The sequence below is a fragment of the Pinus tabuliformis genome, chromosome J, assembly GCF_031772625.1.
Source record: "Pinus tabuliformis cultivar Carrire ecotype Pingquan chromosome J, CPIR1, whole genome shotgun sequence".
Lineage (NCBI taxonomy): Eukaryota > Viridiplantae > Streptophyta > Pinopsida > Pinales > Pinaceae > Pinus > Pinus tabuliformis.
In genome coordinates this window covers 517,541,758-517,565,282 of record NC_142295.1, presented here as the reverse complement: position 1 = coordinate 517,565,282, position 23,525 = coordinate 517,541,758, and positions in this window count along the sequence as shown.

Genomic DNA, 23,525 nt, shown 5'->3' with positions numbered 1-23,525 from the left:
GTTTCAGCAGCTTCCGACTTCAAACTAGGGCAGTCGATATCTTGAAAACCATCCGTCAGATTGACTTGATTCCACCACCAAAAGTTGCAGCTTTTAGAGGAGGTTCAGATGAACCTACAATTCAGTTCAAATGAGGAGATATTATAGTCCACGTAGGTCAATCTTTACTTCGGTGGTTGTAGCTTCAGTTTCAGCAGCTTTCAGCTTCACATGTGTGAGGGAGAGACCCTTTTTTGTGCAGTAGAGAAGAGACTCTTTTCTACGTAGTAGAGAGAGAGAGATGTGATGAGATGAGTGAGTCCAAATGAGGAAAAGTCCTCCTATATTTATACACAATTTTGGTGTTTGAATAGATGTGACTGTTAGGCTTCTGAGCCTACATGAGTTGTAGGTCGTCTTGATAATAATTCCATAATCAAAATAAATTCATATCTCCATGAATACTTATCAGAATTGGATGATCTTTATATCAATCCTACACCTATCAACGAGAGGAATCTAATAAAAATATTTTCAGCCATGAATAAGATGACCCACATGAAGTTTTTCCCTAGTTTCCAATTTTAACAGCCCATATCATGCTCCTTACCCAATTCACCCATAAACCTTTGTAACCAAATCATTTCTTTACTAGCCTCTGTAGCAGCAACATACTCTGCTTATGTTGTTGAAAGTGCAAGAACACTTTGGATTTTTGAAACCCAACTGACAGCTGTTGCACCTACAGTAAATACATATCCTGTAGTGCTCCTCATGTTATCTCTGTCACCTGCCATATCTGCATCAACATATATCTGTAGGGAAATGTTTGAACCACCAAAGCATAATGCTTGATTTGTGGTACCTTTCAAATATCTGAGAATCCATTTCACTGACATCCAATGTTTCTTTCCTAGATTGTTCATGCACCTGCTTACAACCCCCACTGCATGTGCAATATCATGCCTTGTGCTGACCATTGCATACATTAAGCTTCCAACTGCTAATGCATATGGAACTTTAGACATATAATCCATGTCTTCTTGGGTCTTTGGGAGCATTTCCTTACTAAGTTTGAAATGGCTAGCAAAATGTGTACTAACTGGTTTTGCATTGTGCATATTAAATCTTTTCAACACCTTTTGTATGTCCTCATTCTGAGACAATGTTAATTTACGATTTTTCCTATCTCTAGTTATTCTGATATCAAGGATTTGTTTTGCAGCTCCCAAATCCTTCATTGCAAATGAATTTTATAATTTTCTTTTGAGCGCATTTATTTCCTGCATGTTAGACCCTGCAACAAGCATGTCATCTACATACAATAACAATATAATATAGCTGCCATCATTTTGCCTTTTCAGATAAACACAATGATCAGAGTGACATCTAGTATAACCTTGTTCAGACATAAACTAGTCAAATTTTAGATACCACTGTCTTGGAGCCTGTTTTAAGCCATACAAGCTCTTCTTCAACCTGCACACAAGTTTCTCCTTCCCTTTCACTTCATATCCTTCTGGCTGCTGCATATATATCTCTTCCTCCAAATCCCCATGGAGAAAGGTTGTATTTACATCTAATTGCTCAAGATGCAAATCTTCAGCTGCTACTAGACTTAAAGTAGTTCTAATTGAAGTCATTTTAACAACAGGAGAAAATATTTCATCAAAATCAATACCTTTCTTTTGTGCAAACTCGTTCACCACAAGTCTAGCTTTGTGCCTTTGTTTTCCTCCATCTTCTTCCTTCAACCTGTAAATCCATTTATTCTTCAATATAGTTTTTCCTGCAAGAAACCTGACTAAGTCCCAAGTTTGGTTATGCATTAAGGAGTCCATCTCTTCTTCCATGGCTACCTCCCACTTCTTCCTGCTTTCAACCTTCATTGCTTCTTCATAACATTCAAGTTCACCAGAATCAGTCAACAATAAATAATATAATGAAGGAGAGTATCGTTCAAGGGGTCTACTTATCCTGGTAGATCTTCTAACACCACTTTCAGGTGTTTTGGGTGCCTGTTGTTGTTGTGGTGGTTGTTGTTGTTGTGGTTGTTAATTATTATTATTTTTAGGCACCTTTACATTTTCAATGATTTCATCAAGAACTGCGTATTCCTGTTTTTCTTTTTCCTGTTTCTTTTCCTACAATTGATTCTTATACAAGACCTTTTCATTGAATATTACATCTCTACTCCTAATGATTTTGTGATTTTCGTAATCATATAAGCGATAACCAAAATCATTAACACCATATCCAATAAAGGTAAATTTCTTTGACTTTGCCTCAAACTTTGTTCTATTTTCTTTATCAATATGGACAAAGGCCTTGCAACCAAAAGGCTTTAAAAAGAAATAGTTTACCTTTTTACCTGTCCATGCTTCCTCTGGAACACCACCATCCAAGGAACTTGAAGGCCCTCTGTTTATTAGATAAATAGCAGTATCTACAGTATCTGCCCAAAACTGTAAAGGCAATCCTGCATGCAATCTCATGCACCTTGCACGCTCCATGATTGTTCTGTTCATCCTTTCTGACACAACATTTCCTTGTGGTGTTCTTGGAACTGTTTCTCTCTGTGAATTCCATGCTCTCAACAGTACCTATCAAACTCTTTGCTGCAATATTCACCTCCATTGTCTGATCTAAGACACTTCAATTTCTTTCTTGTCTCAATCTCAACCAAAGCTTTCCATCTCTTGAAAGTATCAAATACATCAAATTTATTCTTAATACAGTAAATCCAAGTTTTTCTAGCTGCATCATCAATAAAAGTAACATAATAATGAGAGCCACTGAGAGATGATACCTGAGCAGGTCCCCATATATCTGTATGCAGAAGCTCTAATTTTTCGCTCTTCTTTTCTTTCCCAACTCTTAGAAATCTGACTCTCTTCTGCTTTCCATAAATGCAATTCTCACAAAAGTCCACATCAACATTCTTCAAACCCAGCAACAAATTCCTTGAGTGAAGAATCTTTATCCCCTTTTCACTCATGTGTCCGAGCCTATGATGCCATAATGCTGCATCTACTCCTTTGGAAGTTAAAGCATTAACAGAGTTCCTTTGGTGACCTTCGGCTTTTCGGCTTTTCTATTACCAGGGCTCCTTTGGTGACCTTCTAAGCTTTATCTGTGAAAGTTGTCACACAACCTTCACTGCCTAACTGCCCTGTTGAAATCAGATTTTTCTTTAGATCTAGAACATGCCTTACCTCCTTTAGTAGCCATTGGTTTCCATTCTGCTGTTTTACAAGAACCTTACCCATTCCAACAATTTTACAGGGTTTATCATCACCCAAACGAACTTTTCCAAAATCTCCTTTAACATAGTCATGAAAGTATTTCTTATCAGGTGTGGCATGGAATGAGGCCCTTGAATCTAGCATCGAGGAATCAGTAATATTTTCGAAAGAAAGAATCAAAGCATCTTGTAACACCTCACCTGTCACATTTGCTTCATGATTTTTTTCTTGTTGTGCATCTCCTTCTTTTCCCTTCCGAGATCTACAATATTTCTTTACATGTCCTTTCTTTCTGCATTTCCAGCACACTATCCCCGATCTGGACTTGGATCTACCTTTCCTTGATTTACTACGATTTCCTGAGCTCTTTCCTCTTTCCATTTTTCTTGCCCTAGACTCTGCACTCAAAGCATTACCCGATGTCTCACCGGAGCTTTTCCATCGCATTTCCTTGCTAAGGATAGCACCGACAACATCATCAAACTTTAAAGTACTAGATCCAGACACAGAGTTACTAATGGCCATTACTAAACCATTTCAACTTTCTGGCAATGAGCACAAGAATAACAGAGCTCTAACTTCATCATCAAATTTTACCCCTACAGAGCTTAACTGACTTGTAACAGTATTAAAATCATTTAAATGGTCTGCAACAGATCCACCTTCTGACATCTTCATATTAAATAACCGTTTCATAAGAAATACCTTGTTTGAGGCTGACGGTTTTTCATATAGTTTCTCCAATGCCTTAATCAAACCCTTTGTCATTGTTTCCTTTGAAATGTTGAAGGTGACCAACGCTGCGAGGCACAATCATATTGTTCCGAGTGCCTTTCTATCGAGAAGGTTCCATTCCTCATCTGTCATACCTATCGGCATCTTTGTTTTTCTGCCCAATGGTAGGTACAGATATTTCTGATACAAATAATCTTCCATCTGCATCTTCCACAGTAAGAAGTTTTGGCCATTAAATTTCTCGACCCTAAACTTACCATCTTCTTCCATTGCTCCCACTCAAACGAGGAAGCCTTCTTTCCTGCAAGTTTATCAGCCAAATAGACCTTCGGATCTGATACCAGTTGTTAGAAAATTATATATTACGGAGCAACGGAACACATAAAATATTACAGAAATATAAACACAAAAAACACATAAAACAAGAGAGACACAGATATACATGGTTCACCCTGTTTGGGCTACGTCCACCCCGAACAACTAGTCCTTCCTTTCTATTATCCAGCAAAATGAAGAGACACAACCTACAACAGATCCGCTATAATATCCTCTGTTTTCTCTCACAATCTCATCTCTATGTTTCTCGCTCAGAGAATAAACATCTATTACATAGCCTCAAATACAATGCCCTCATACAAAGAGAGGGGTTACCTTCTAGGGAAAAAAATCCTAAACTAAACATAAGTTCTACTAGCAGATCATCCGCCTAATGAACGACCAAGATTGACTAGAAATTACTATACTTTTACAAGGCCCCCGGACCCCCGCACCCCTCACATGGAGGGGTGTACAAACTTCTTAGGGTATATATCCAGCTGAAACAAATACCTCTGAACAATCATGCTCCACACACAACAAATTTGGTAGACTAGGCTAGTTAGATTGTATAGGGGTGCCCTGTACGAACCTTTTTAATGTAGAAAAAATGGACCACACAGGCGACTGAGTTTCAATCACATGGTCACCGTGTGTTTCTTGGGGATACACATGGTTACCTCATAGGTAACTTCTAGACAGCCACACTAATCGTGTGGCTTAAGGGTAAAAAACCACAATGTCGTTTGTTTGGCAACGTCATGTCTCGACCTCCCAAGGAGGCATAGTCCACTCACCTGTATCCGTAATGGCATGCGCACAGTGTGTCTACGCAGTGAGAAGATGTACAACCCCAAATGTGGTGTCACCATGGTTTATGGCCTAGTAGACCCGCACACCACGTGCTTGTTACAGGCATACGTGCACAATTGAGGAAAGATAGGTTTTTGGCAGCCTAGAAGGCTGATATTTAAGATTTTGACATCCTTGATAGTAAGATGGGCTTGTTGTGGAGAGAGAGGGATGAGGAGCCACTACCTACAATAGTTGCAATGCTTGATGCTATGAGTAGGAAACTGGCAAGTTTGGGGTTGTTGAAGTTCCTTCAGAACCCTATTTTGAGGTCGTAGGATGCATTCCTACAATTCCTGATTCGAAGCTGGGATGTGGATTGCCAAATCTTAATCATCAAGCATAATGATATACCTATTTATATTGAGGTAAATATTTATTTTGTGACTGGATTGGTGCCTCGTGGGGACGTCTTACTGCAACCCCTACTAGCTAAGCATATGGATATTCACAAATTGGTAGAGACCGAGGGCCATTGTGGGCCCAACCATTATGATGAGGGGTGTATTTGCAGTTAGATGATTAAATATCTTTCCGAGCAAGCAATGCTAGTGATGATTGTGTGGCTTGCAGGGTCAGTGTCTCCTAACTAGGTGTAAGGGCCACAGATTGCGGTGTTGTAGAGACTGCAGGTGAGCCACTTTTTAGACTAGGCTAACTTTGCATATTGGGGCATGGTGTCCCATCTAACGTAGGTACGACAGGGTTAGGTGGGGATCTTCTGTTATGCCAGTATTTTGTGCAGCATCATGCATGAGTGGGTGGTGATGTCACGACCATTCTTAGCAGTTCCACCAGGTCCTACTAGAGACGCACGGATCAAACAATGGGCTCCAGTGATGCCATGGGCTGATGCCATGGGCTGGTGGCGGTGTTGCGACGTGTTATTGGAATTCTGAGTTTGAGGGTGGTTCGGGTCCAACTCTTAGATGATTCTTGAGTACTTGTATTGTGATGTGGACTTTACAAGTGATCCAAAAATGGGGCTTCCTCCTCATGATATTTGGGGGAAGCACGTATGTGATTTGTTATTTCTGCATTTTTGTGCTTTTTTACATGTACATTTATGATGCATATTTTTGTATGATTCGGATACCATGTATATTTTCTTGCAGATCTGGGGTGCCGTGGATGACCATTGAACTACCAAGTAGGAAATGATCGATGATGCATGGGTTTGTCTGGTGTGCGCTTGTTGTACTGCAGTGTCAAACAGATTATAGGGGGGAGGAGGGACCTGAGAGGCCAGTGCAGTGCTCCCAACTCATGATTGGTGGTCCCTCAGGAGAGGGGACCAACTCCTCCACTTCCGAGGAGATGACGAGACTATGATAGTGTGTCAAGGTGGATAAGTCACGATTAATGACTTTAGAGGTGCAGCTGAGGGATTATGAGGATGCCTGGAGTTGAGTAGACACACTAACAAGGGGGATTACTGAGGATGGGTGGGTTGGAATGGGATAGGTGGTGGTGGAGATGGTGATGGTGCATGACAGTGCACGATCAATAACTCTTCATCCCCTTGTGATGGCCGATGCTATGACACATTCCATTCTAGTTCCAGATGAGGCAGTGGCTCCTCAGGTGGGAGATGCAGGGGTACAACCCTAGATAGATTTTATGTATGTACCAGGGAAAGCACCATTATCAATATGATCCCCTATTTTGATGACCTATTTTTCCTGGCCTTGAGCCATCAGATGTATATATATTTTTTGTACTCATATATATATATATATATAGGTATGTATGTATGTATGTATGTATGTATGTATGTATATAGATATGTGTATATATATATATATATATACATATATATATATATATATATATATATATATACATACATACATACATACATACATACATACATATAGATATATATATACACGATGTGATTTTTTGTGGCTATGATGATGTGTCTTGATGTGCATGTGATGTATGTATACATTTATGTGATGGATAATATATTGATGCTTCATGTTTCTGGATGGAGATATATATGTGATACATGCCAGTCTAGGATTTGATTAGCTATGTGGTCAACTATATGATTTTTATTTCCTCGTACATGTGTAAACGTGATATTATTAAAACTCCAGGCTAACCTTTGTGCATGCAAATATTTTCAAAAGACGCACGGATCGTGAACCTTGAATTTTCTATTCAACTGTGAGACAACAAGCTAGGAATCAAGGAATACATGCAGGTGAATGATACCTAGATGGGAGGCATCATCTAGGTGGCCTATGATGACATCGTAGTCAACTTGATTGTTGTTTTTCGACCCTATACATAGTCCATTGGTGATACATGGTGTGTGGTCGAGAGGGTATATGGTCCAGGCTACTACAACAAGGTTTTGTGACCATCGCGAGGCACCACCAGTCAACCCATGGTGATAGGCTGGAGGATGATCCATCTGTGACACATGATGAAAGAAAGGTTTCAAAGTGTATCCATGATGAATTTTTCATCATAAAAATAAGTTATGGTACATGGTAATGGTAGGTGAAATCTTTTCCATGTTCCCTTCCTCAAATGCATCTGGTGGGGGGATGAGATTCTTAAACCAATCTACTTGTCCTAGAGCCAAGAAATCTTTTGATTCTATGACACAAATATCGAGGTTAAGTGTATCGGTAGGTATAAATTATTTTTCAAGTCAAAAGTAAAATCAATGGTGCATGGTGTCCTGTGGACATTCTGGTTGTGTCATGGATTCTAGATAATCTTTGTCTAAATGAAAACTATTATGTACCGTTGAATTGGGTTGTGTAGGGCCTTGAGGTTGAAATTCATGCCTAGTTTTTTTGGTTGAGAATAAAGAATAGGATTATGTGGTTGATGTCGTAGAACCTAGCCAAGTTGACAATGTGTCGATAGGATGTGTCTGCACCATCGATGAAGATACTACGGTTTGGTGGTTTTAGCAGTATCGACACCAAAAAATGATGAGCAGACAACACGAATCATGGTTCCTATGGACAAGGAAATGAATCGTATGTGATGTTGTGTGTCATTAGCATTAGGCGGTGCTAGAATTTCCATAATGGCAGGTTGATAATGAGTGGGAGAAATTTCTTGCGACCTTGTTGTTGTAAAACGAGCAAAAGTTTCTTCCCCAATGCGAGGTTGACGTTGAATCCTAAACTGTCAAAATGTTTGTAACATATGACATGTCTCAAAACTATGAGAAGTATTGGTGCAAATACTACACATAGGATTAGTACTAACAATAAAAATTCTGTGGGCATAAATATTGTCCATAGTGTGAGATGATGACGCTTGATTGGTGTCATGAGGTGGGGAAATCCTCGGTACTAACAACCTTTGGATCTTAGTATTAGAATTAGGTGTGTTCCCAATGTGACATTGTTTTAATGTTTTTATGGTTGCTCAAAAACATGGAAGGTATTGACAGTTCCGCGTATGGTGTGCTTTAGAGAAGATGTGATACTAATGGTGCGAATGTCTAACATGGTTTGGTCATATAGTATGGACGAATAAGGAAAAGACGATTGTAATATTGCCCAATTCTTGATATTGATTTACCAGGTGGTTGGGTCTATCACATAGGGTGCATGTGTGGGGTGATTGTAACAACCCTGGTGAAAATTTCATGTAATAAAAGTTAATAAAGGAAAAATAATAACCACAAATAATGGGACACTTATTCCATGTTGAATGTTGGGAAAAATCCTAGTGTTGCGGATCACTTGTAATTGATTAATGGCTAAGGAAATTGGAAAAGGAAATGGTTAAGGCTTTGGAAAGGAAAAATGGCATTTTGACACATTTATTTATGAAAATAATAGAAATTATGAGAAAAGGGAGCTGAAAGGTCACAGGTTTCATGTGAGGAGGAAATTGAAGGAAAATAATGGAAAATGAAGAAAATATAGGCCTCATTAATAAAAATGATTATGAGGATTAGTTGGTAACCTTTTGTCAGTTCAGTTTTGGAGCTCTCTCATTATTCTTTCTCTCTCTCATACTCTTAGAGACTTAGAGTTTTCTTAGAGCACTCTTGGAGGGTGTGGCATACTTGGATTTTGGAGTAAGAAAGCAAAGAAAAAGTAGGAAAGTGCAAGAAGACATCAGGATCAACAACTACAACGAGATTTGCTTGTAGGTACCAAGTTGCATGTATGTTTTCCTCACTAGTTTTGGCATGCATGACCTATGCATGTGGATTTTTTGTCATGATCTGTCATTGGCATGGAGGATTGCCTAGATTGATAGTGGATTTCCTAGCCTTTCCATTTCTTGGATAGCCATGGATATTGTGGGTTTCTTTCATTGTTTTGTTTTGATTGGCTCTCATGCTTCCTTAGCTTAGGTTGAGTTACTAGTTCTCGTAGATGTAGTTGGACAAACACTATTTAACCCTGTAATAGCTTCAATTGAGTTACTAGTCCTATAGCCTTGTTTGGAAAAATGCTTTAGATCCCTTGGTGGGTATGATTTACTAGTCCTGGAGCCTTGGTTGGACAAATGCTCTAGAGCCCAGCGACATCTATGGATTGAGTTACTAGCCCTAGAGGCTTGGTTGGAACAAATTATATGGAGCCCTAGATGGTTGGGATAGAGATCGATCTGATCATGGTTTTGTGATGTCTAACTATGAGGTGGAATCATTGTTTCATGTGTTGAGGTGGATTCCCTCTTGAAGCCCTAGATGGTTTTAGATTGATGTGTTTTATGAGATCCCACATTCATACTTGGAATATGGCATGGGGGTGAATGGTTGAAAATAGATTTGGCTCATCCATTCTATGGTTAGGTGGAATGTGGAAGTCCCATCCTAGGTTTGGATTTTTCATCATCAATATGAGGTTGTTTCTCTTTGTATTTATATGAGTATTTTACTGGATTATATGTGGTTAGTATGGTTTTGAATTCATTGGTATTTATGTTTCTATTATGCTAGTTACATATGTGTTTTATGATAGTAGCTATGTATGGATCTCATCATGTTTTTACTTGTAAATGAATGATCATTGCATCTATGACCTAATGGATGAAATGAAAGTTGATGTGTTGAGGCATCAATGCTACTTAGTGATTCTCAGCTACATATGAGACTCCTATGCTCTGATCTATTATTTACACCTGTAGATTACATTTTCATGATATGTTTGACGAAATGCCTGTCATGGCTAGTAGGGGTCCAATCAAGGTCTCATTCAATTGATTGCATTTATGCTATCATTTCCTTATTATTTTACTGTTATGAAGATGCGATTAAATTCTAGGCAGCAACCTGGGCTATGGGCCTGAAAAGGTGGCCCAAATCCCAGGTATGTTGGCACAACACTAACAAAAAGAGTCCCTATACGCTAATATGTAGGCCTGTCAAAGCATCCAGAGGTCCTTAGACACTGGCATGCCCATAGCATGAGAGCGTCTAGAGGTCAAGTTGTCCAAATGCTCAGTGGGACCCAAGGGCTAGTTGGTAGAAAGGTTGGATTGGTTCCTGAGGGTCCTAATGCTGATGTTGAATGTCTATATGGTGTATTCTTGTCCGTTCCACTTTGTTAACATGACTTAGGAGGTCAAATCATATCATAGTGGCCTCTCATTGCATGTTTACCCCGACTAGCTGGTTGCTTGGGTAGATGTGGGAGGAGGGTGTTATAGAGTGGAATTAGAGCATGATTCACTGCTCAGACTGGATGGGTTGTGTGTTGGTCATGCATGCATGTCAGTTGCATGCATGTCTCTTACACTTTCATTGCATCTGCTCGTTGCAATCGCATAATGTTGATCATGGTTGTAGTGATGTCATCATGAGGAACTTGATATTATTTTTGAGTGCATCGTCATGAGTGTGTTAGCACTTGAATTTGGCCTCAGGCTGAAAAAGACAAAATCCAAGGCAACATCAAACCACTTAGCCTCGTAGCTAGCCCTACGGGGACAGGAGAGGGCTCTCTCCGGTCTATCTCGGAAAAAGGTCTTCAAAGGGCTGAGATGAACAATAAAGACCACTTATTTTAGGCTAGTAAACTGATAGGAAAAGTTTGATTTTAAATTTTTAGGGTTTTGTTGGAAAACTGAGCACAGCAATTTTGGGTGCGGGGATGAGACACAATTTTTGCAGAGGTCTTTTTGGGGCAAGGTAGGAGATTGTCTTGATGCCTTTGAATTAAGTGAATGGATAGGAATGACCGGTGAGGAGCTAAAGAGAGCAAGAAGCCTTCGAGAGTTCTCCTTAGACAGATGAAAACACAGATATTAAGCAAACTTAAAGGCAGAGCATAGAAACCATGAATTCTACCTTAACACTTCATTTACTTAATTTGCAGAAGAGAAGAGTAGGAAAATGATACACATAACAAACTTACAAGTACATGAGAGAAACACACCATCAACACAAATAACCACAGGAATCCCAAATAGTGCTGCAAAACCCTGGTCTTTCCTTTGCCAAAATTGCAGAGATACAAAGTGTAAAACAGTCTAAGCTTATCCCTCAGGAGTCCAACCATGAAAATGATTTAGAAAATACATAATATAGACCATGCCAACCCATTCCCTAGCCTCTAGGGGTCGAGCTCCTCCTTCTAGGAGCTGTTTCAACCAATTCTAAACTGAGCACTACAATCTAGGCAATCAAAACAACTTGCCTCTATAAGCTAGGAAACCAATTCATTCATTAATTTTTTGCCATTTTATGAATGAATCTTCTAGAATAGGTAAAAAGTGTCATGTCAATCATGAAATTACATAAAATACATCAAGGAGGATGAAAAATCCAACCAAAATGTCAAAACTAGTCACTGCTGCGTTTTCCTGTGCTGAAGATGCAAAACTGGCAAATTTTCCCAACACATAGCGCGCCATTTCCCAACGCGTAGCACGCCTTTCAGGCCACTTTTGAGGCACTTCCCGGCATCCAAATGAGGAACAAGTGGGCTTTTTGGAAAGGTCTGGATGTCTACTCTCCAACCCAAGTGGAATTTCTCAACTTGGTGCCCATTTGCCCCTCCAAAATTGCAATCTCCCAAGACTGCTTCCTGTGTATCCAAAAAGTGGCAAAAGGTCATTTTTTGCATGCTTTTTGACCTTTTGGGGGCTCAAATCTTCATGAAATTTCTTGGCAGTGGCTGAGAAAATGTATTTTGTCATGAAAAATCCAAAAATGCTGAGTTTTCCTGAAATGGACCTCCCCAACTTAAGGATAGCGTGCGGCGCGCTACGCGTTGAGGGCAAAAACCTGTGTTTGGCACAAAAAATTCAAAATTGACCAAAATTGCTCCAAATTTCCTGAATTTTGAGTTGAAGGTGTATCATTGAGCACCATGCTCCCTCAAGGTGGCTTCAGCCAAAATTTGAAGTGGATCGAACCTTTTCCTCGGTTTTAGTGCCTTTGGCCAAGCGTGCTTTAAGTACCTTCATTTTTGCTTTGCACACATGCATGCGGGCCCAATAATGGTTCTTCATGTGGCAGAGCATGTCTTTGTCCCTGTTTGCCTTTGCTATCAACCTCTCTAGATGTGTGTTCACTTGAATGAGCATAGAGCTTTGCTCCTTAGGTGTCAAATCACCGGGTCTCTTGCGAGCCAAGTTCCGGTCTTCTCGGATCCTGCGCAAGTCATCAAGAGTGTGTTCATCCTCTAATTGCTTGTTGCGCTGCTCTAAATATGTAATTGTCCAATTTGCCATTTCCAACTTTTGCTGCAACAAGTCATTTTCAGCCCTTAGTTGCTGGATGATCTCCTTTGGCTCTAAGCTAGGAGAACTGATATCAAGGTCAACAGCATCTATGACTGGATCACCTGATGGCCCCTCATCAATCTTGGGCTGCTTGCCTCTCTCTTGTACCTGTGCTGCTGTCGAAAGTGAGGCCCCTTCCACCTGATGTGGAGATAACACTCGCTGTGTTGATGAAGAAGGCGAGACCCCTTCCACCTGGTGTGGAGATAATACTCGCCGTGCAGATGCAAATAAGACCCTGTGGCCTCTCTGATATGTAACATATGCTGGAGGAGTGCTGACATGCTCTGGCTCAGGAATATCAAACTGCTGTGAAGGCCCTCCCTCATCATGGACAACCTCGGGAGGTGGCTGTGGCACCATGAAGAAATCGCAAGAAATGAAATCCTCCCAAGCAATACCCTACTGTGCCAACTGATGCATCACTATGATCTCGATCAGTGCATAATAATATATACTTTTGAGCTACTGTGTGGGATTCTTCTTTTGCACTACGGGCACCATCTTCTCTATATTTCGGCACATGAAAAAAGGAATGTTCATCATTCGTACCCAGGTGAAATGCATCAACAAACGGATATGGTACAAATATAGACGTGAAAATCTGCCCTCACAAGTGAAATAACGCATAATGAGCCTCATCAAGGGTGCATACTCATCCCTTAGGAATCTGAAAGGAAAAACAGCAGTAAGGTGCCTCATGCATCCGAGTTTGATGTATGGTTCATAATGAAATTTATCTAGCAGCTTGCGCTTGGTCCACTCTTCCCCAACATTTGGTATCCCGGTGGCTTGAGCAACCGTTTTAGGTGATAAGGTGAAATCCACTCCTGCAATGTTCACGTGGCCATTGTGCAAATGTAGGACAAACAAGCGGACCAGCTCTCTATGGTGTTGAATTTGTGAGATCTTCTCACAATTGTTATAGAAATTTTTGTGCCTTACAGCATTGAGCATGAAATGTCCATAATCTAAGGGATCCAAAGTCCCTAGATATGTTGTTCCTACCCCTAGAAGAACAAGGCTAACAAACCACAGCAATTCACAGAAGTTATCCACCTGAAACTGCTCAAAAACAAGTCAATTCAGGATCATGTCAACTGCTCCACTGACCATCTGCGCTGAATGTCAATGGCTCCACTGGCTACCTGCGCTGAATGTCAACTGCAACACTGGCTACCTGCGCTGAGCGAGATTGGACATGTGGTAGACTCATTCCTCAAGGTGTCAGAACCCAGGAAGCTTCCAAAATGACACTTGCCTCAGGGAATTCGACTGGTGATGAGTAAGAGGTTCCAAATCTCCAAGTGGAAGCAAGAACCTCCAAGTGGAATCAAGGACTGATAGAGGGAGAGGAAACTAGTCAGATCTCAAGCTGACTCATCCTCTCTCCAAAACATCTATATATGGATCTCTCCTCCATGAGATCTAGAGGCTGGAATTTTGTTATTGCAAAGAATTGCTGTTGGTTTGAGACTGGAATCATTGGGTGCTTAATGCTTTGAAGGGAGGTGAAGATAGGAATTCCATTCTGCTGGGAAGGAGATGCTGGATTGGAGCCCTCTGGGTTGTATCTCTTCCTAAACCTTGTTATTTATCAATAAAGTTATCTTGGTTTTCTCCTATATACTGATGTATCTTTGATGTATGATTGCATTAGTGTATTTGATTTATTTCTTATCCTGAATCATTTATGAATATGAATATCTGCCTTTGTGTTGTGTTCTTCTCTTGTCGCAAGCAGCTGTTCTCTTGTGATCTCGCAGTAATCAAGTAGCTGTTCTCTTGGGCGAGCGAGGGGGCAAGTAGCTATGAACACCCAAAGAGAAGAGGATCTGGATCGAGGGACAAACAGAAGATACCGGTAAGTCTATTGATCTCTCTCTTTCGCATTTCATAAAGGAAGAAACCAGAATAGCTGTCTCTGTTTGTTGCTAAGGCACTGTCACACCTTAGGTGGATAGGATCGTCCTGGATAGGCTTTTTTCCCCACAACAAATTGGCGACTCCGCTGGGGGGCAACCCCATTTTATCAGATTGCAACCCCATGACTTATATACTGTCGCGACAGTTGCTGGGGGGCAAATATTCAAAATGGATAGTGATATTTCAAGAGTTTGATTTGGAATTTGAAAAATCCAAATCAAAGAAAGCTCTAGTTTTCGCAGAATTATTGTGCGATCTCCCATCGTCGTCCAACGATGAAACATCCGAAGAATCAATCGTGGACGAGAGCTTGTTTCTGATATCTGCAAGCAATGAGTGGTATGGAGATATCATAATTTATCTCCAAACCCAAAAGTTCAGGCCTAACACCTCTCACTCTGAACAGAAACGTATACGATACCAAGCTAAAGACTACATGATCGTCGGTGATATGCTTTACCGTCGTGGTATCGATACAATTCTGAGGAGGTGCCTTACCCATGAGGAGGCCGAAAAAGCCCTGAATGAGTGTCATTCAGGCGCGTGTGGGGGGCATCAATCTGGATATGAAACAGCACAAAAAATCTTACAAGCGGGATACTTCTGGCCAACCATGTTCAAAGATTGCATAATCGTAGTCAGAAGTTGCCATGCTTGTCAAATTTTTGATAGCAAAACCAGAAGACCACCCGCACCTTTACAGCCAATAGTTGCTGTTGGCCCTTTCGCCAAATGGGGCATCGATTTCATGCAATGTAACCCCACCTCGACCGGGGGGCATGGGTATATTATAGTCGCCATTGACTATTTTACCAAATGGGCCGAGGCGATGCCTACATTAGATAACACTGGTGAAACTGCTGCCCTTTTCTTTTTCAATCATGTAGTCGCCAGGTTCGACGTACCACATGCCATAGTTACAGATCATGGATCGCATTTTCGCAATCACATGATGGTTGAACTAGCTGCCAAGCTAGGGCTATCTCACGACAGCTCTACCCCGTATTATCCGCAAGCCAATGGACAAGTTGAAGCGATCAACAAGGTCCTGAAGCGTATGTTGCAAAGGATGATCGGAGTTCACAAAAGAAGGTGGCACCTAATCCTGTACTCAGCCTTGTGGGCTTACCGAACATCGGTAAAGAATGCGACTGGGTTCACACCTTTCCAACTGGTGTATGGCCTGGAGGCAGTCTTACCAGTCCAGTGCAAAATTTTGTCCCTTAAACTCGCAATCGACCTCCTCCTCGGAACTTCAGAAGAAGAGGCCCGTTTCTTGGAATTAATCCAATTGGATGAAACCCGTCGTGACACCGCTTTGGCTAACGAAGCCCATAAGAAATGGGTCAAGGCGCAGTTCGACAAGAATGTCAAACCCCGTGTCTTCTCAGAAGGTGACTTGGTCTTGCTTTATGACCAAGAATCCGATAAATTGGGAGCAGGTAAATTTAATTCTTTATGGATGGGCCCCTATATTGTTAAACGAGTGTTAGCAAAAGGAGCTTATGAGTTAATGGATTATGACGGAATTCCACTGGCGCAACCTCGCAATGGGTTGTACCTCAGGCGTTACTATGCTTAAATAGTAACCTGTGTGCTTTTGTTGTATTTTGTTTTCGCTAAAGTGTTTGTTTTGGTTGAGTAATCCACCTTTTTACATTTATTGCAGATGTCGAACCTTTCTGAGACATGTGTGGGATATGCCGACGGAGCGAGGCGTAGTTCGCGGAACCTGTCCTCCGTGGCCTGGGCCATTTTTGATCCAAGCGACGAGTTAGTGAGTTTCAGAGGTGTGTGTATTGGGCAAACAACGAATAATATCGCTGAGTATAGCGCGTTGATAGAACTCCTCTCTGATGCCATCACCCATGGTATACGCCGACTAATCGTCAGGCTAGACTCACAACTCGTGATACTACAACTCAATGGTATATATTCTGTCCGCAATCCAGCTATTTATCGCATGTTTCTAAGGGTTAAGATTTTGGAAAGACAGTTTGATTTAATTCAATACCAACATATTTCCAGGAACTTAAACACATTAACCGACTCATTAGCAAACTATGTGTTAGATAGACATTTGCGACATTTATAAAAAATGCATCATCAATGTTGTACAAGTGGATCATATAACTCAACCAGAATAAACCCCGAAAATCAAAATATATATATAAAAGCTGTTTATCGTTTACACATAATGTTCTGTAACCAAGACAAAAATTGGTCGCATGACCCAAAAACTCAAAAGTGCTAGGGGGCACCCTAGCCTAGTGATGCTCATGATAGCACGTCATGGCCTGTGCAATCATGCGCAAGAGACGAGTCCATCGTCTAGGCACACCAGTAGTATGCCGCTGCAACTGTAAAGGTAACTCGTCGATCCGTACATCCGGAATACTGAGAGTAAGGCTCTCAACCTGCTCCTACACAGCTGTAAGGGTCTCGGCCACGTCAAGGTCGCGAAGAATAACCCTCCCAGCAGGCTCCCCTGCTGGGGCAGCGACTGGCGCTCTCGAGCGAACTGCTGGGCGAACTGGGCGAACAGGACCAACATCTGCATGCACACAAGAGTTTGATTAAAAATTCTTGACAGAATAAAGCACAACAACATTATGAATAAAAATAGTAAACAATGATATGGTCAGAGATTTTACCAATAGCGCCCCACTGTTCGCCATCCGGTAACACCAAATCTGGATCACCTCGGAAATCCATGACCACATATGGATAATCGGAATAGACCATCTCCTGGCGCTCGAACCACCTGAAGAAGGTATCAGTGAAAGTAATCTGAGGTTGACCAGCATGCCTAGACATGTGATCAACCCATCTCTGCATGCGTGGCTTGGTCGGAGAAGGAAAGTCGAGTGCAATATACTGAGGCTGCATCAGTGGTATTTTCTCCAAGGCAAAGGCAGTCAAAATAGAACCAAATCCAAAGTTCTTCAGCTTCCCGTCCTTTACCTTGGTCAATTGACTTTTCATCTGAAGAAGTATTGCATCACACCAGTTGAATACTTTCGGTTGGAGACACTCCAAGGCGTGCTGCACATAAGATCTGTTGGCAACATGAAGAGATGCACTACCGGCCATCCTACCAATAGTATACAGAATGGACCTGAGAGACCTGTCAGTAATCTCACGGATAACAACCTTGTCGTCTCTGCTCGGCTGGGAGCCTTCCCTGCAATACTGGCGGACATAATCTCTCACGGAGTCATTCCCTCGGGCCGAACCTGACAAAGAAATGGGGGCGCCCCGCCTTGACAACCCAGTCAAGAAGTAAATGTCTACGATGGTTAGGGGGATGGATTTGCCCCTAATCTGGAATACTTGGTTGATAGGATCCCAAGCATCAAGCATATACTGCAGTAAGGAGATCTGTGCTCTCATGCTAGAGATACGGAAGAACTTCAGCAGGCCACAGTTCCGCAGTGCGTTCACCGTGACAGGATCATGGAGGGCAATCATGTCCTCTTCTTCATGTTCTCGTTCTCGCCATGTAAGGGACATTTTGCTCAAAGGTCCCTGCAAAACAAACAAGAGAATGAGTAAGATCCTGGATTTGATGAGAAACTGGCGAAATTTCATCAAAAACTGTGCAACAGAACCAGTTTTCTGTGCCCAACGCAGGTAGCAAGTGTTCTACCTGCGTTGAAGGTCAAACTGCCTTAAGGCAGCTTGACATTCAACGCAGGTTTCGAATGGACCACCTGCGCTGATGGCAGGGCGCCCTAACAAAACCCCAGGTGCTCAGGGAGACAAGGAAACAGGCACAGAATGGAAAAATGAAACCATGAAAAGAAAGAGCTAGGGTTTAGCTCCTACCTGGTCCAGACGGCGCTGAGAATCGTCCACAGAATCTCCCAAAATCAGCTGGTGAAAATCAAGGGGGAAGAGGCACCTCCAGAGCTCCAACAAACCAAGTTCAAATGAAATGGTAAAATGAGAGGTAAAAACACTTTTTAATTGCTTTTTACGTAGTTCAAAGCGAAATATTAGGGTTTTAATCTCATTTTCAAATAAATGTTATTCATTTCTAACTAAGTTTGATGCAACAATTGAGAATGCAGTACTATCTTTGAAAAGAGCAAAACTAGTTGTGGTAAAAAATCAAAGTTTGACCATAAATCGAGCAGTTTTAGCACAAAGTTCATGCTCATTAAAAAATAAACGCAAGATCCGAGCAGTTTTAGCACATAGTTCATGCTCGTTAAAAAATAAACATAAGTTTGAGCAGTGTTTTTCCGCATTCAAGCTCGTTAAAAAATGAACCTATCCTCGTAAATAACCATTGTGAATGTAACTCTATCAGCCATTAAAGCCTTGGTCGTGTTTGCACCGTCACCTCCACTTTTCATTTGGCCGATCGTTCACCTCCATATGATTGTTTACCCATTTTGAGGAATAGCTGCGAAGAGTGATTTCACCTAGCCATCCTTGTGACACTGCCGTGATTGGAAAATTCCAACCTGTACCTGGAATCAGTTGCTAACCCTGTTTATCACTCGTTCCTCAAATGACGAGTCTTCTTTAAGCTCTTTTCAACTGACTCGTAAAATATGAAAAGATTGCCGAGTTTTGGCCTTCCAGCTCATTAAAGCGACTGGAAGTGCTATCCCTCCTCTAGATTTTAATCTTTTTGGACCTGAGGGATTATTGCACAAAAAGATCGAGCGCTTGTTTTGTTCGGCTCGTTAAAACTATCGAAAACTCATCCCTTCTGTATTGTTTTATACTTTTTCGGACTTAAGGGATTAGATGACGAAAAAGGAATTTTGGAGTTAACTTTACGTACCTTTTCAGACTCTCTAAAAATGAAAAGGGACCGAGTCGTCTTTGTCGTTAGACTCGTTAAAATCATTAAATAGCGACAAACTTGTCTTTAGACGAGAACGAGTTTCACTATCGCTAGGCTCATTAAAACATAGCGATGGGCTTGCCCGAAGGGTAGGTTATAGAACAAGCATATGTTATCCTCCTCAAGCTTGACAAAAATAAAGAGGTACTGGTCAGCAATGATTGGGGAAAAATTGGGAGAAACTAAAGAAAACTTTGATGGTAGCAGGTCGCTCTTGAACATGACACTTTTCATCCGTACCACAATCAGGTTGGGTTGTTTCATTCACCGGTCACATCACCATGGTCTCGCCATACCATCCATAATTGGGGTAATGCTACCAATCCATCGCATTAGTGTCGCCATATGTTCAAGAGAAGTCGTTCAGAAAGAGTCAACCGGGTCCCATCCACTTCCATACATTATCCTTCATCCATTCATGACCGCCACCCTGAATCATATGTCACAGATCGTTTTCACCTCCATCAAAATCATTAGCTCCGTTCCGTGTCACTGATGTGGGATTCATTAAGGCCCTCCTTTGACGGATCGCTTCTTGTCTACATCAGCTCATTATCCAAGAAGTTGATCTAGGAACAACCCCTTCAGTACTTTGAAGCTTGCATGCCTCAATGGCAAGTTTCTCACTTCCGGCGACAGGTATACATCAACGACCTTCGACCAGAAGATTTTGCGTGGTGTTCGACGCCAAGTCCTTTATTCACACCACGTGAATTGTACTGCAGTACCTCGAGGGTCATTATCATTATCGGTGATTCCTCTCGCGCTTGTTAACGGTTTACATCATTGACCGGTAATCAAGCGATGTCTTTCCATGTTCAACTTTAGAACAATTCTCACATGGATCGAATTGTACTTAGAGTGAAGATCGAACGAGTTTGAAGACCCCGGATCTAGTTTCATCCATCCAGGCTGCGATATATATTCAGGAAAGATAAAGACATTTGACACGTACATCATTGCAGCAGACGATCATCCTACTCAAAGGATGATAATTTCATCAAAATTATCAGTCTACCATCAGACGGTTGTCTGTTCTATGTACAGAAAATGAATTTATAAGGCTGAGCATGGGAATGCCCACCTCAGCTAGATCATGAAAGCAGCATGAAAAATAATGTATTGTATTGTATCTTATTACAGGTCTCCTCCCAGCATTTGGATGAACTTCGGACCCTCCTGGATAAAGCATTTCACCCGATAAACGGCCTCATACTTTAGGGGGCAACTGTTATAGACATTTTTGTGCCTTACAGCATTGAGCATGAAATTTCCATAATCTAAGGGATCCAAAGTCCCTAAACATGTTGTTCCTACCCCTAGAGGAACAAGGCTAACAAACCACAGCAATTCACAGAAGTTCTCCACCTGAAACTGCTCAAAAACAAGTCAATTCAGGATCATGTCAACTGCTCCACTGACCATCTGCGCTGAATGTCAATGGCTCCACTGGCTACCTGCGCTGAATGTCAACTGCAACACTGGCTACCTGCGCTGAGCGAGATTGGACATGTGGCAGACTCATTCCTCAAGGTGTCAGAACCCAGGAAGCTTCCAAAATGACACTTGCCTCAGGGAATTCGACTGGTGATGAGTAAGAGGTTCCAAATCTCCAAGTGGAAGCAAGAACCTCCAAGTGGAATCAAGGACTGATAGAGGGAGAGGACACTAGTCAGATCTCAAGCTGACTCATCCTCTCTCCAAAACATCTATATATGGATCTCTCCTCCATGAGATCTAGAGGCTGGAATTTTGTTATTGCAAAGAATTGCTGTTGGTTTGAGACTGGAATCATTGGGTGCTTAATGCTTTGAAGGGAGGTGAAGATAGGAATTCCATTCTGCTGGGAAGGAGATGCTGGATTGGAGCCCTTTGGGTTGTATCTCTTCCTGAACCTTGTTATTTATCAATAAAGCTATCTTGGTTTTCTCCTATATACTGATGTATCTTTGATGTATGATTGCATTAGTGTATTTGATTTATTTATAATCCTGAATCATTTATGAATATGAATATCTGCCTTTGTGCTGTGTTCTTCTCTTGTCACAAGTAGTTGTTCTCTTGTCGCAAGTAGCTATTCTCTTGTGATCTCGCAGGAATCAAGTAGTTGTTCTCTTGGGCGAGCGAGGGGGCAAGTAGCTGTGAACACCCAAAGAGAAGAGGATCTGGATCGAGGGACAAACGGAAGATACCGGTAAGTCTATTGATCTCTCTCTTTCGCATTTCATAAAGGAAGAAACCAGAATAGTTGTCTCTGTTTGTTGCTAAGGCACTGTCACACCTTAGGTGGATAGGATCGTCCTGCATAGGCATTTTTCCCCACAACAACAATATCCAAAGCATGATTGATACCCAAAACATGACATTGCAAGTGGACAAGCTTGCAAATGAGCCAATGAAGTGGGCTCCTCTCTGACATGCCGACCACCCTTACCACCCTTGTGATGCCTCCTTGGCACTTCTACCTCTGGTGTTGAATCACTGTCATAACTCTGTTCATAATCTGATTCGGTTTCTGACATGGTTATGAAGGCAAGATGACTGAAATATTTTGCTGACTTGGCACCCAATTAACTGCTTTTTGACTTTTTCAAATGCTGTCACCAAGGGGACATAAATACAAGGGAAATGTTAGGGATAGGAGAACATGTGGGAATTAGGGAGAATAAACACAAAGAAGGAATTTAGGGAAGACAAGCATGGGAAATTACAAAATTGTGGGATTTTAAAGTGAAGTAGGGTTTAGGAATTAAGTATGCTTTTAGGAATTTTAAAGAGGAGAATGATGAAATTTCAAGGGAAAATTTGAGGGAGAAAGGTGATGAAAATGAGGGAAAAAGGGATTTATAAATGGGCAACCTTGGACAGCAAGAGAAATTTGAAACCCTAGTACCATTGAAACTTTAAATTTTCCATAACAAGGGAGGGTTTTGATTTATCATTTACATAGCATTTGAACATATTAATTCTCTTTTCCATTTTGCAAAACCAAATCTAGGCATAGAGGAGAAGCCTACCTGCACTTTGCCTGAGAGAAAAATCGATTTGATGACTTGCTGGCAGTTTTTTGAGCTGAAACCCCAACGCGTAGCGTGCCCTGCCCAACGCGTAGCCCCACCTGACGCATAGTGCATGTGTAAAATAACACTGGAAAAATCTCCCTGACGCGTAGCGCGCCCCTGACGCGTAGCGCGCCTCTCCTGACGCGTAGCGCGCCTCTAAAACTGCTCAACTTGCTCAAGAACTCCTAAAATCGCCTTTGCAAGGTTACACTTAGCTTGTGAGAGGCAAATGAGTTGCAAATGAGGAGTGATATGCTTTTATAGGCTTCCTTTTAATTTTTACTTGCCCAAAACCCACTTTGTAATGTTTTGAGTGTTGACACTTTTTGAATTAATTGGCTCTGACCTTTGATTTCATTTCTTTGAAAAATTGGTTGAAATGATGATTTCTTCTGAAAATTTTTGCAGGGATAGCTTCTAGGATGCTTTGGCAAAGGAGACCAAGGCCGCACTTCGACATTTGAAGAATTTGAAATTTTGAGAATTTTTACAAAAATGAGATAATGACCTTTGTTTTCAAAAACAAAGTTTTTGAGAACAAGGTAAAAATTTAGCTGTACAATGATGAGAAATGTTTAATGAAGGACATCCCTCTGGCCTTCTGGTCCTTTATGACCTCTCAAGACAAAAATGGACTCAACCCTAGACCTAAGACCTTAAAACTTAAAGCAAGATGAATGACCCTTTTGAGGATTTTATTTACTTGAAAAAACCTGAACCAGCAGTGCCAAACAAGAGGGGAATAAAGACACAAACTCCCTCCACCAGGATTATGGCATGCCTAACGGAATGCAACATGATCACACTGATGGGACACCTAATCATGAA